The sequence below is a fragment of the Lissotriton helveticus genome, chromosome 8 (assembly GCF_964261635.1).
Source record: "Lissotriton helveticus chromosome 8, aLisHel1.1, whole genome shotgun sequence".
Lineage (NCBI taxonomy): Eukaryota > Metazoa > Chordata > Amphibia > Caudata > Salamandridae > Lissotriton > Lissotriton helveticus.
The window spans coordinates 531613920-531629172 of record NC_136069.1 but is presented as its reverse complement, the minus strand read 5'-3'; positions in this window follow the sequence as shown (position 1 = coordinate 531629172).

Below are 15253 nucleotides of genomic sequence, written 5' to 3'. Positions count from 1 at the left end.
GAGCAGCCCCATTCCCTTAGAACGAAGGGACCTATTCGGCTCATAAGGTAGGGCTAGGTCGGACAGATAGGAGGGGGCTTTTAGATGGATAATCCTATGGCACCACAGGAGAGCTTTAAATAGTATCCTCTGCCCAATAGGCAGCCAGTGCAGGGAGGCCAGGGAGGGTTTAGAGGGAGCCCTACGAGGAAGTCTTAGCACTAGACGTGCAGCTGAATTTTGCAGAACTTGTAACTTCCTGATGTTTTTGTGCGATGTTCCCAACAGCAGCACATTGCCATTATCTATACGGGAGGTAATAAGTGCCTGAGTCATGGTACGCCTGGAATTCAGCGGGAGCAGGTCCAGGGTGCGGTTGAGAGTTTTCATGACTCCAAAGCACTTACCTACCGTTTTTTTGACATGGCTGTCATAGGAGAGCTTGTTGTCTATCCAGACACCCAAGTTCTTAGCTTCCTGACTAGGAGTAGGTAAAGGTCCTAAGCAGGAAGGCCACCAGTCTTTTGTCCACATTGTCTCTTTTCCTCCAATTACGAGTACCTCCGTTTTTGTACCGTTTAATTTGAGGCAGTTTTCGTTCATCCATCTTGCAAGTTCACTCATGCAGGATTTGAAATTATCGGCCTCAGAGGAGGGAGCTTGAGATAGAGAGATCAACAGTTGGGTATTGTCGGCGTAAGAGACTAGCTCTACGCCGAACGATTGAACAACTTCTGCCAGAGGGGCCATGTACAGGTTGAACAGGGTAGGGCTCAGGGCAGAGCCCTGAGGCACCCCCTGTCCCAATGTCATATTGTCTGAGAGGAAGGTCCCTCTTTGGACCTGAAAGCTTCTGTTGGTGAGAAAAGCTTTCAGCCATCCCAGAGCCTCTTTGGTGACACCCGCCCGGTTTAGACACTGTAGCAAGGTGAAATGAGCTACGGTGTCAAACGCGGCGCTGAGGTCCAACATGATAAGGGCCATAGTCTTGCCCTCATCGGCTCCTTCTCGCAGGGTTTCAGTAGCTCTCAGGAGAGCTGTTTCAGTGGAGAATCTAGATCTGAAGCCGGACTGTAATGTATGAAATGCATTTTGGGCTTCAAGATGGGCCATAAGTTGGACATTGGCAATTTTCTCTGCTAGTTTAGCCACATAAGGGAGCAGGGAGATGGGGCATAGATTCTCCAGAAGATCATCACTCATGTTGGGTTTCTTTTTGATGGGGAGCACTATAGCTTTCTTCCATTCTGCAGGTAGGCAGGTATTGGAAAAGGATAGTTGCAGTATGTGTCTGAGGTGGGGTTCTAAAACCGACAGACTGGCTGCTAGGATTTTAGGAGGCGCAGGATCACTTGGGGAGCCGGATTTAATACTCTTACAGGTAGACACTAGTATATTAGCAGAGGGAACAGAAAAAGCGTCTAGATGGAGTTGGGTGTTTATGTGATCATTACTTTCTACAAAATCAATACCAGGTATTTTGTTTCCCGGAAAACCTGCATATATCTTTGCGATTTTGCCAGAAAAATAGTTCGCGATTTTATTGCAGGTATCCACAGAATCGTTATGGGAGGTAGGGCTCACGTCAATTATTGATATTTCCTTAAATATCTGAAAAAGCTCTTTCGAGGAGTTTTCAGCTTCCTGAATCCGGTCATTGTAGTGAGAAGCTTTGGACACACGTATCTTTTTATTATATTCTTTTTGTGCAGCTTTGTACCGGGCTTTAATTTCAGGACAGAAGTTTTGACGCCATTCTCTTTCAAGCTTTTTACAAGCCGTTTTGGCGCCTTGGAGCTCTTGACTAAACCAAGGGGCCGATTTATTTTTCCTCGTGGCATTAGTCACAGTGCGTTTGGGGGCAGTGATGTCCAGGGCTTTTATGATACATACTTGAAGGTGGTCATATGCTGTCTCACAATCCAGTCCTTTCGGAGGCCCAGCCTCTTGGAGGATTTTTATGAAGGAGTCTATGGAAAAAAAATTCCATTTCCTACGAGTATATTGCTGTGAACTTAGTTTGTGATACACATTGCCATCCATTTGGAGTAGTATAGGGATGACAAAGTGATCAGACCAGGGTATTGGCTGGTGAGGCAGGATTTGGACTCCCTTCCAGTTCCCAAATTCTGGGTCTAATAGATGTCCTTGTTGGTGAGAGGGTTCGGAGTTTTTTTAGCTCTAGTTGTATAGAGAGTAGCTCAGCTATGATATCTGCCGCCTCTTTATCTGATGAGTCCTCAAGATGTATCAACAAAGAGAGAGGTAGGGAGATTTCAAAGACACTCTCTTAGTCCCCGGTTAAATGTCAAACAACAAAAAAAGACAAACAACAAAAAAAGAGAGAGGTCTGAACTGGTCAAGCCCACGGCTACCAGAAACGTGGAGCAAAAAGATAAGCGAGATATTATTGATCACAGTCACTCTAGTTTAGTGGGATCAAAGTCACTCTATTTGAGTAGGAAAGCCCTCACACACCGACCTAGTCAGTGTCATGCTTCATCATCGGGCCCCACCGAAGAGACAGAGTGTCTCTTCGGTGTGCTGCGACGCCAGAAAGACTGCGGAGCTGGTTGTGTGGGGAGGATGTGTTGTGAAGATTCTCAAGTTAAAAGTGACTAACAGGGTATCAAAAAAACTTTAATAAGTGATCCCTAAGACACGTGTAAGTGGTATATGTGTCTGAATTTAATAGCCAAGGTTATTAGGATCTAGTTTAAATTCAGCTAAATACCACAAATTTATTAAAATCAGTCAACATGTTTCTGCCTTCAATGTGGTATATATTCACCATGGCATTCTTCAGGACTAAAACCCCGGCGGTATGGACACTCTAATAGTCCACCCTGACCTGGGGGCGTGAAAGTGAAAAGGAAAAGTGAAAAAAGTGCTTAAAATGGGAGAGCAATTTGCTCAATCCAAAAAACCCCAAAATTAGGGGTGTATCAGCACCTGTAGGAAAAGATATACAGACAAACACATAAAGACATACATACAATTAGTATATGCCAGCGTGGACTTATCGTAGTGCTCCTAAGATGGTGGCAAACCTTTGTGTGCACACAATAATAGATAACTTATGCACCATCCAAGTAGCCCTTTGGGAATAATCGTATTTGCTAGGAGGTGAAGTGCTAGAGGTGGTTTAAAAACTACTATTGTAGTGAAGGAGATAAAAACGCGATGTGAACTCTCCATGAGAAGGGATCAATTTGACCAAATGGTCAGTGACCCCCACAAGATGGTGGAATATGGAGAACATCTCACTTTAAAAATGGGCGCTACTTGCACCATGGGTCTCGGGAGGGGGGTTGGAGCGCGATTGGCACATCCTAAGAAAAAGTACAGAGTCGAAATGTCAGCATAACCCATACAACACACAGGCACTTAGCTTTGTTAGTTGTAGTAATCGTTCCGCTGTGGATGTAGACTCACGCCCTCAGCGCTCACAGCCCGCTTTTAAACCTGTTGCGACCCTCTAGACCGGACCCCGACGATGGGAAGCGGGGCCGGTGAATGCGTATAAGAGCGCTTTGTTTACGCGCTCGATTTCGGGTTTGGGCGTGCCTCGCTGTTCTCGCGATGGGCGTGTCTCAGTGAAAGCGAGGCTTGGGGCGCACACGCCCACTAAGGCGGATGCGCGTTACTGATCGGACCGAGGCTTGAATTAAGGAGCCTATCCCTACGCTAAGCCTCAGGGGGGTGTTTACACGCTGATAGTTGTTATGACGACCAAGGGAAAACATTGTCTCTCGGAAAAGGGAGCGAGGGATTAGCTATTTCGATCGGCAAGATTTACTTTGCAATCAGGAACTTGGAACTGCTATAAACCAGTGGGTTCATAAATAGGGAAGGACAGTGTGAAAGAGCACATAAAGGATTGTGATTTTGTACACATAGATTGAACTGTGGACTGGGATGTTAAAGTACACAGAGTTTTTTATGAAAAATAAATCGAATGTTACATGTTTTTAAGCAGATCAGTTCTGTGTAGTATTTGACAGCCAGCTGGAGTTAAAGAGTTCATGTTAGGACTGTGTTCCAGGGAATATCGTCGTTGAGCCCATTGATATTTGTCCCCAGACGGTATACCCAACGCTGTTCCTTTTCGAACAGTCTATTTTGTATATTCCTTGCACCATCAATTGCTTCAATGACAGTCCATGTCATGTCATTAGTGGTATGATTCTTTTCTAGGAAATGGCGGCTCAGCTTAGTGGTTACTTTCTTGCACCTTATGTTACTCCGGTGTTCGCAGATCCTTTGTTTCACTTTTCTAGTGGTCATGCCAACGTACCGAAGGTTACAGGAACATGTGATCAAATAGACCACATTGCATGAGTTGCAATTAGTATGAACACGTTGCGTCCACACTTTCCCTTCTTCCAATGTCAATGTTTTTGTAGGTTGTGTTAAATGGCAAACACTACAATCCGAGCAGGGATAATGCCCGGTGATTTTAGGGAGTCCCCACGATGTTGTTACTGATGGTGTGATATTCAGTGGATTCTCTTTTGGGCGTGTGTGGACCAGCGTATCTTTTAGACTGCGTCCCTTTTTAAAGGAAAAAAGGGGTTTTTCCCAATCCTTTTTAAAGGTTCTTACAATACTCCAGTGTTTATTTATACTCTTTTTCATGGTGTTGGAGAGGCTGCTGTATGTCGTGACACAGGTGAGTGGAATCTGATCTGAATTATTAGTTCTTTCTTCAAGGAGAGCTTCCCTTGGCTGATTTTTAGCTCTTTTGAATCCCTTGCTTAGTGTGGAATTTGGATAGCCTCTATTTCTCAATTTTTCGGTCAGATCAGCTGATTGACTTTTGAAGTCTGTGGTTGTGCTGCAATTCCTCCGCAGCCTGAGAAATTGCCCGTAAGGTAGATTTTCTTTTAACGGGCGCGGGTGAAAGCTGTTAAATTGCAGTAGATTGTTTTTTGCAGTAGGTTTATTGTAGGTTTTTGTAGCCAGTGTCGTTCCGCTGATTGAAATAACCACATCTAAGAATACGATTTCTTTTCTGTTTGTGGTGTTGGTAAATCTTAGGTTAGGGTCTAAGGTATTGATCCATGAAAGGAAATCTTTCAAGTCATTATCACTACCATTCCAAATGAGTAGGATGTCGTCAATGTAGCGTTTCCACAAAAGCATTGACGAAGAAAAGTTAGCAGTTGGTGGTAGGATATGTTTAGCCTCAAAATCTGCCACATACAGCCCCGCCACGCTCGGCGCGAAGGTGCTGCCCATGGATGTCCCAGAGCATTGTAGGTACAGTTTGTTTTTGAATGAGAAAAAGTTCTCTTTTAGTGCTATCGTGGCACAATCGATGATGAATTTTTTTGGGGTCTGGAATTCCCAGTCGGTTGAGTCTAGGGCCTTTTTAAGGACCTCGATTGTGTCATCCTGCGGAATGCTAGTATAGAGGCTTTCCACGTCTAGTGTTACAAGGGTAATAGAGTTTTCAGGAAAGTTTATTTCTGTCAGAAGTCGTAACAGGCTCTTGGTGTCCTTAAGGTAGGTCGGTGTAGACTGGACTAATGGTTTCAAAAAATAATCACAAAATTGTGATAGCGGTTCCAGAAGTGACCCTATGCCAGAGACGATTGGGCGTCCAGGTGGAGGGAGTTTGTTTTTATGCATTTTCGGCAGAGTGTAGAAGTAGGGTATTTTACTACTTGTGTTATTCAAAAATGCAGCTTCATTTTTGGAAATCTGGTCTTGGTCCTCTGCTTGTTTTACCATAGAGCTAATTCTTTTCGCAAGATCTGGGGTTGGGTCCAATGCCAGTGGCGTGTAATTTCTAACGTCACTGAGTAGATTTTTGCAGGTGGTCTCATACGCAGTTGTGTCTTGGATGACGATCCCTCCGCCCTTGTCCGCGGGTTTTATGGTTATGGAGGTGTCGTTTTTTAATTGTTGCAATGCCTCAAATTCAGCAGTACTGAAATTCCCGAATGTTTTCGGGTTCTGGCAATGTTCTAGGTCCTTAAATACCGCTTGCTCAAAAGCAGTTATGGCTGCCGGTATTGTGTGTGAGGGTGGGATGAAGGTGGAGTTAGGTCTTAAACCTGTGTCACCTTTCCTGATTGATTCTAGTGGGTCTATTTTTCCATCAAAAAAAGCTTTCAGTTTCAATTTGCGAAAGAACCCTGCTAATTCGCAGTGCATTTTGAATTTATCGGGTTTGGCTGTGGGGACAAAACCCAGCCCCTTCTCCAAAACTTTCATCTCCACAGGAGTAAGTACTCTAGTGGATAGGTTTGTCACTAGACTTAGACTCCGCTCGGGCCCGGCTGCTGGTTGCTCCGGGTGCGGTTCGCTACTGAGTCTTCTTCCTGCCAGGTTACTCTGGTGTTCCCTCTCCTCTTGCCTCGGCCTCTCCGGCCGCTCTCTAAAAAAGGCTGTCTATACTGTTGTTGGTAGTTGGCCGGGGGCATGAAGCCTGGGTTCCAGCCAATAAAAGGAAAAGGTGGCTGTTGGAAAGCATATGGGTGGGCACCCATCCCCATTTGTGGGGGGTACCAATGTTGGTGATTGCCTTGATTTCCATGTCCACTTCTGTTCGTTCTATTACCACGATTACCCCTTCTTTTAGTTTGTTTGAAGGAGTTGTTACTAGAACCGCTGCTATTCGATGAGTCCTCATCCGAGTAGTCTGGGTTGTTGGCATTACGTGCTGGTGGAGTGAATGAGGCCGCAGAGTAGGGATATACTTTCTCAAACTCAAATTTCTTTTGGTCTTTTTGAAGTTTTGTCACCTTTGATTGCATTAGATTGTCTTTGTATTCACTCATCTCCTTGTTAAGTTCGTCTAGTCGTTTTTTATAGCCGGTGATAGTGGCTTTGAAGTGAGTCTCGGTTTCCCTGATTTCTATCATGATGGATTCCGAGAGTCTTAAGGCTGTTTTGATTATCAGGACCATCCAATCGCGTGTGCAGTGCCATGCGATTGCGGCCCAGTCCTTCCTGAAGGCAGCATCATTCAGAAAGATGCGTGGGGCATTAGTCACCAAAAGTCCTTTCGGTGCTGTGTTGGTTGTTAAATAGCCCTTCATGATTGTACCATGGAGGACGGTACGAATGTGCTCTTTCTTTTTTTCGGACAGGCTGTCCCATTCAGCAGTGTTGGCTATCGCCTGTGATATGTGAGGGTCTGCAAAGACTGCAGCATCTGACATCAACTCCTCGATTTCTGCCTCAGAGTATGTCAGACCCAGGTTCGCCATAGTGAGATGTAGGTTAAAAGAACAAGCAACAAAGGAAGCTCTTGTTGTCTTGCACACAGTAAAAGAAAGCTCTCACAGCTGTGCGCTGCTATAATATGTATCAACAAAGAGAGAGGTAGGGAGATTTCAAAGACACTCTCTTAGTCCCCGGTTAAATGTCAAACAACAAAAAAAGAGAGAGGTCTGAACTGGTCAAGCCCACGGCTACCAGAAACGTGGAGCAAAAAGATAAGCGAGATATTATTGATCACAGTCACTCTAGTTTAGTGGGATCAAAGTCACTCTATTTGAGTAGGAAAGCCCTCACACACCGACCTAGTCAGTGTCATGCTTCATCATCGGGCCCCACCGAAGAGACAGAGTGTCTCTTCGGTGTGCTGCGACGCCAGAAAGACTGCGGAGCTGGTTGTGTGGGGAGGATGTGTTGTGAAGATTCTCAAGTTAAAAGTGACTAACAGGGTATCAAAAAAACTTTAATAAGTGATCCCTAAGACACGTGTAAGTGGTATATGTGTCTGAATTTAATAGCCAAGGTTATTAGGATCTAGTTTAAATTCAGCTAAATACCACAAATTTATTAAAATCAGTCAACATGTTTCTGCCTTCAATGTGGTATATATTCACCATGGCATTCTTCAGGACTAAAACCCCGGCGGTATGGACACTCTAATAGTCCACCCTGACCTGGGGGCGTGAAAGTGAAAAGGAAAAGTGAAAAAAGTGCTTAAAATGGGAGAGCAATTTGCTCAATCCAAAAAACCCCAAAATTAGGGGTGTATCAGCACCTGTAGGAAAAGATATACAGACAAACACATAAAGACATACATACAATTAGTATATGCCAGCGTGGACTTATCGTAGTGCTCCTAAGATGGTGGCAAACCTTTGTGTGCACACAATAATAGATAACTTATGCACCATCCAAGTAGCCCTTTGGGCTGAATTTAAACTAGATCCTAATAACCTTGGCTATTAAATTCAGACACATATACCACTTACACGTGTCTTAGGGATCACTTATTAAAGTTTTTTTGATACCCTGTTAGTCACTTTTAACTTGAGAATCTTCACAACACATCCTCCCCACACAACCAGCTCCGCAGTCTTTCTGGCGTCGCAGCACACCGAAGAGACACTCTGTCTCTTCGGTGGGGCCCGATGATGAAGCATGACACTGACTAGGTCGGTGTGTGAGGGCTTTCCTACTCAAATAGAGTGACTTTGATCCCACTAAACTAGAGTGACTGTGATCAATAATATCTCGCTTATCTTTTTGCTCCACGTTTCTGGTAGCCGTGGGCTTGACCAGTTCAGACCTCTCTCTTTTTTTGTTGTTTGACATTTAACCGGGGACTAAGAGAGTGTCTTTGAAATCTCCCTACCTCTCTCTTTGTTGATACATATTATAGCAGCGCACAGCTGTGAGAGCTTTCTTTTACTGTGTGCAAGACAACAAGAGCTTCCTTTGTTGCTTGTTCTTTTAACCTACATCTCACTATGGCGAACCTGGGTCTGACATACTCTGAGGCAGAAATCGAGGAGTTGATGTCAGATGCTGCAGTCTTTGCAGACCCTCACATATCACAGGCGATAGCCAACACTGCTGAATGGGACAGCCTGTCCGAAAAAAAGAAAGAGCACATTCGTACCGTCCTCCATGGTACAATCATGAAGGGCTATTTAACAACCAACACAGCACCGAAAGGACTTTTGGTGACTAATGCCCCACGCATCTTTCTGAATGATGCTGCCTTCAGGAAGGACTGGGCCACAATCGCATGGCACTGCACACGCGATTGGATGGTCCTGATAATCAAAACAGCCTTAAGACTCTCGGAATCCATCATGATAGAAATCAGGGAAACCGAGACTCACTTCAAAGCCACTATCACCGGCTATAAAAAACGACTAGACGAACTTAACAAGGAGATGAGTGAATACAAAGACAATCTAATGCAATCAAAGGTGACAAAACTTCAAAAAGACCAAAAGAAATTTGAGTTTGAGAAAGTATATCCCTACTCTGCGGCCTCATTCACTCCACCAGCACGTAATGCCAACAACCCAGACTACTCGGATGAGGACTCATCGAATAGCAGCGGTTCTAGTAACAACTCCTTCAAACAAACTAAAAGAAGGGGTAATCGTGGTAATAGAACGAACAGAAGTGGACATGGAAATCAAGGCAATCACCAACATTGGTACCCCCCACAAATGGGGATGGGTGCCCACCCATATGCTTTCCAACAGCCACCTTTTCCTTTTATGGGCTGGAACCCAGGCTTCATGCCCCCGGCCAACTACCAACAACAGTATAGACAGCCTTTTTTAGAGAGCGGCCGGAGAGGCCGAGGCAAGAGGAGAGGGAACACCAGAGTAACCTGGCAGGAAGAAGACTCAGTAGCGAACCACACCCGGAGCAACCAGCAGCCGGGCCCGAGCGGAGTCTAAGTCTAGTGACAAACCTATCCACTAGAGTACTTACTCCTGTGGAGATGAAAGTTTTGGAGAAGGGGCTGGGTTTTGTCCCCACAGCCAAACCCGATAAATTCAAAATGCACTGCGAATTAGCAGGGTTCTTTCGCAAATTGAAACTGAAAGCTTTTTTTGATGGAAAAATAGACCCACTAGAATCAATCAGGAAAGGTGACACAGGTTTAAGACCTAACTCCACCTTCATCCCACCCTCACACACAATACCGGCAGCCATAACTGCTTTTGAGCAAGCGGTATTTAAGGACCTAGAACATTGCCAGAACCCGAAAACATTCGGGAATTTCAGTACTGCTGAATTTGAGGCATTGCAACAATTAAAAAACGACACCTCCATAACCATAAAACCCGCGGACAAGGGCGGAGGGATCGTCATCCAAGACACAACTGCGTATGAGACCACCTGCAAAAATCTACTCAGTGACGTTAGAAATTACACGCCACTGGCATTGGACCCAACCCCAGATCTTGCGAAAAGAATTAGCTCTATGGTAAAACAAGCAGAGGACCAAGACCAGATTTCCAAAAATGAAGCTGCATTTTTGAATAACACAAGTAGTAAAATACCCTACTTCTACACTCTGCCGAAAATGCATAAAAACAAACTCCCTCCACCTGGACGCCCAATCGTCTCTGGCATAGGGTCACTTCTGGAACCGCTATCACAATTTTGTGATTATTTTTTGAAACCATTAGTCCAGTCTACACCGACCTACCTTAAGGACACCAAGAGCCTGTTACGACTTCTGACAGAAATAAACTTTCCTGAAAACTCTATTACCCTTGTAACACTAGACGTGGAAAGCCTCTATACTAGCATTCCGCAGGATGACACAATCGAGGTCCTTAAAAAGGCCCTAGACTCAACCGACTGGGAATTCCAGACCCCAAAAAAAAAAAATTCATCATCGATTGTGCCACGATAGCACTAAAAGAGAACTTTTTCTAATTCAAAAACAAACTGTACCTACAATGCTCTGGGACATCCATGGGCAGCACCTTCGCGCCGAGCGTGGCGGGGCTGTATGTGGCAGATTTTGAGGCTAAACATATCCTACCACCAACTGCTAACTTTTCTTCGTCAATGCTTTTGTGGAAACGCTACATTGACGACATCCTACTCATTTGGAATGGTAGTGATAATGACTTGAAAGATTTCCTTTCATGGATCAATACCTTAGACCCTAACCTAAGATTTACCAACACCACAAACAGAAAAGAAATCGTATTCTTAGATGTGGTTATTTCAATCAGCGGAACGACACTGGCTACAAAAACCTACAATAAACCTACTGCAAAAAACAATCTACTGCAATTTAACAGCTTTCACCCGCGCCCGTTAAAAGAAAATCTACCTTACGGGCAATTTCTCAGGCTGCGGAGGAATTGCAGCACAACCACAGACTTCAAAAGTCAATCAGCTGATCTGACCGAAAAATTGAGAAATAGAGGCTATCCAAATTCCACACTAAGCAAGGGATTCAAAAGAGCTAAAAATCAGCCAAGGGAAGCTCTCCTTGAAGAAAGAACTAATAATTCAGATCAGATTCCACTCACCTGTGTCACGACATACAGCAGCCTCTCCAACACCATGAAAAAGAGTATAAATAAACACTGGAGTATTGTAAGAACCTTTAAAAAGGATTGGGAAAAACCCCTTTTTTCCTTTAAAAAGGGACGCAGTCTAAAAGATACGCTGGTCCACACACGCCCAAAAGAGAATCCACTGAATATCACACCATCAGTAACAACATCGTGGGGACTCCCTAAAATCACCGGGCATTATCCCTGCTCGGATTGTAGTGTTTGCCATTTAACACAACCTACAAAAACATTGACATTGGAAGAAGGGAAAGTGTGGACGCAACGTGTTCATACTAATTGCAACTCATGCAATGTGGTCTATTTGATCACATGTTCCTGTAACCTTCGGTACGTTGGCATGACCACTAGAAAAGTGAAACAAAGGATCTGCGAACACCGGAGTAACATAAGGTGCAAGAAAGTAACCACTAAGCTGAGCCGCCATTTCCTAGAAAAGAATCATACCACTAATGACATGACATGGACTGTCATTGAAGCAATTGATGGTGCAAGGAATATACAAAATAGACTGTTCGAAAAGGAACAGCGTTGGGTATACCGTCTGGGGACAAATATCAATGGGCTCAACGACGATATTCCCTGGAACACAGTCCTAACATGAACTCTTTAACTCCAGCTGGCTGTAAAATACTACACAGAACTGATCTGCTTAAAAACATGTAACATTCGATTTATTTTTCATAAAAAACTCTGTGTACTTTAACATCCCAGTCCACAGTTCAATCTATGTGTACAAAATCACAATCCTTTATGTGCTCTTTCACACTGTCCTTCCCTATTTATGAACCCACTGGTTTATAGCAGTTCCAAGTTCCTGATTGCAAAGTAAATCTTGCCGATCGAAATAGCTAATCCCTCGCTCCCTTTTCCGAGAGACAATGTTTTCCCTTGGTCGTCATAACAACTATCAGCGTGTAAACACCCCCCTGAGGCTTAGCGTAGGGATAGGCTCCTTAATTCAAGCCTCGGTCCGATCAGTAACGCGCATCCGCCTTAGTGGGCGTGTGCGCCCCAAGCCTCGCTTTCACTGAGACACGCCCATCGCGAGAACAGCGAGGCACGCCCAAACCCGAAATCGAGCGCGTAAACAAAGCGCTCTTATACGCATTCACCGGCCCCGCTTCCCATCGTCGGGGTCCGGTCTAGAGGGTCGCAACAGGTTTAAAAGCGGGCTGTGAGCGCTGAGGGCGTGAGTCTACATCCACAGCGGAACGATTACTACAACTAACAAAGCTAAGTGCCTGTGTGTTGTATGGGTTATGCTGACATTTCGACTCTGTACTTTTTCTTAGGATGTGCCAATCGCGCTCCAACCCCCCTCCCGAGACCCATGGTGCAAGTAGCGCCCATTTTTAAAGTGAGATGTTCTCCATATTCCACCATCTTGTGGGGGTCACTGACCATTTGGTCAAATTGATCCCTTCTCATGGAGAGTTCACATCGCGTTTTTATCTCCTTCACTACAATAGTAGTTTTTAAACCACCTCTAGCACTTCACCTCCTAGCAAATACGATTATTCCCAAAGGGCTACTTGGATGGTGCATAAGTTATCTATTATTGTGTGCACACAAAGGTTTGCCACCATCTTAGGAGCACTACGATAAGTCCACGCTGGCATATACTAATTGTATGTATGTCTTTATGTGTTTGTCTGTATATCTTTTCCTACAGGTGCTGATACACCCCTAATTTTGGGGTTTTTTGGATTGAGCAAATTGCTCTCCCATTTTAAGCACTTTTTTCACTTTTCCTTTTCACTTTCACGCCCCCAGGTCAGGGTGGACTATTAGAGTGTCCATACCGCCGGGGTTTTAGTCCTGAAGAATGCCATGGTGAATATATACCACATTGAAGGCAGAAACATGTTGACTGATTTTAATAAATTTGTGGTATTTAGCTGAATTTAAACTAGATCCTAATAACCTTGGCTATTAAATTCAGACACATATACCACTTACACGTGTCTTAGGGATCACTTATTAAAGTTTTTTTGATACCCTGTTAGTCACTTTTAACTTGAGAATCTTCACAACACATCCTCCCCACACAACCAGCTCCGCAGTCTTTCTGGCGTCGCAGCACACCGAAGAGACACTCTGTCTCTTCGGTGGGGCCCGATGATGAAGCATGACACTGACTAGGTCGGTGTGTGAGGGCTTTCCTACTCAAATAGAGTGACTTTGATCCCACTAAACTAGAGTGACTGTGATCAATAATATCTCGCTTATCTTTTTGCTCCACGTTTCTGGTAGCCGTGGGCTTGACCAGTTGAGTCCTCAAGATGAACATTAAGATCCCCTAGTACTAATAAGTGATTTTTTCTAAGAGCAAGGTGGGTTAGGGACTCCATAAGAGTGGGAATGAAATCATAGAGCCTACCAGGAGGACGGTATATAAGAATACCAGAAAAAGAGTGGCTAGGTCCCGTGGTTATGGTGAAGGAGCCAGCTTCACTATGGTCGACAGAAATGGGAGAGAGGGTGCATTCTATAGGCGATTTAGTAGCGATAGCAATGAGCGTTGGGGTTTAGTCAAAGAGCCAGGCCTTGTGATCCTTCCTGAATTGGATCAGCGACTGGGATTGTCTGAGGTGGAGAGGCAAGGTGTTCCAGGTCTTGGTGGCAAGATGGGAGAATGATCTTCCTCTGGTTCTAGCCTTGTGGATACAATGGACAGTGGCAAGGGCCAGATGGGTGGAATGGAAGTGTCTGGTGGGTACGTGGAATAAGAGGCGGTGGGTCAGGTATGCTGGTTCTGCTTTGTGTGGGGCTTTGTAGATGTGCATGAGGAGCTTGAAGGTGATTCTTTTGTGGACTGGGAGCCAGTGGAGTTTTTGGAGGTGTTTGATGATATGACTGCAGCAGGGAATGTCAAGGACTAGTCTGGCTGTGGCTTTTTGGACGTTCTGTAGTTTCCTGAAGAGTTTCTGGGTGACACTGGTGTAGAGCGTGTTGCCGTAGTCCAGTCTGCTGATGATGAGTGCGTGGGTGATCATTTTTCTGGATTCGGTGGAGATCAATCTGAGGGGGATATTCTCAAGAATGTGTGATAATCATCACCAAAATAGGTTAGTGCAATGTTTCATATCGCCGTCTATCGCGGGAAAATAACTCTGTGTTAACGTCCTATTCACAACACAGCGGTAACATGTGATAGTTTCCCGATAATGTGTCAAATGTCCGTGAGAAAGTCACCGGGACGGAGATAAAAATCTAAACTCGAACGTGAAAAAAGTTGCGATGGGCCCAACCGCAATAAAAAAAAAGCAGCGAAAAGCAGCGCCAGGCCTGCAATTCACACACGTCAGGCAGGGTTAGGGAAGGGCAAGGAGAAGAAGAAGAGGAAGACGCGGTTCAGTCCGCAGGAAAACAGGATCCTAATAACTGAGGTGATAAAATACCATCAGCAACTGTTTGTCACCTCCAATGTGTCATTGGGGACAAAAAATGGAATATGGCATTCCATCATGGACAAGGGGAATGCAATAGGAGTGCTGAGGAGGACAATGGAAGATCTCAAGAGGCACTGGAATTGATATGTAGCACAAAACCATGCAGAAACTCGGCAACAACCAGAAGGCAGCAATGCACACTGGAGGTGGGAGTCCAGCACCACAGGAGGAGCTGGACGAGATGGGGGAAATGGTGTCCACAGTCATCAGTGTGGAGACGGTGGCAGGAATTGGGGGACCAGACACTGCTTGACAGGAGCTGACACAACAGCAAGAGGGTGAGTAACGACCAGGGACTGGGGGGACGGGGTAGATGGGCACAAAGGCACACATGCACAATTAAGCATAGCACAGTGCACACCCACAATGATTCTGGAGCATGTCCCTGATCCCCTTGGCACACTGCAGCACACCTAGAAAAGGCCCCCGTTGACTATGTGCCCAGAGGGGGCCCTCCCCACACATCAGTAATCTCACAACAAACACATGCACATGTGCTGAACC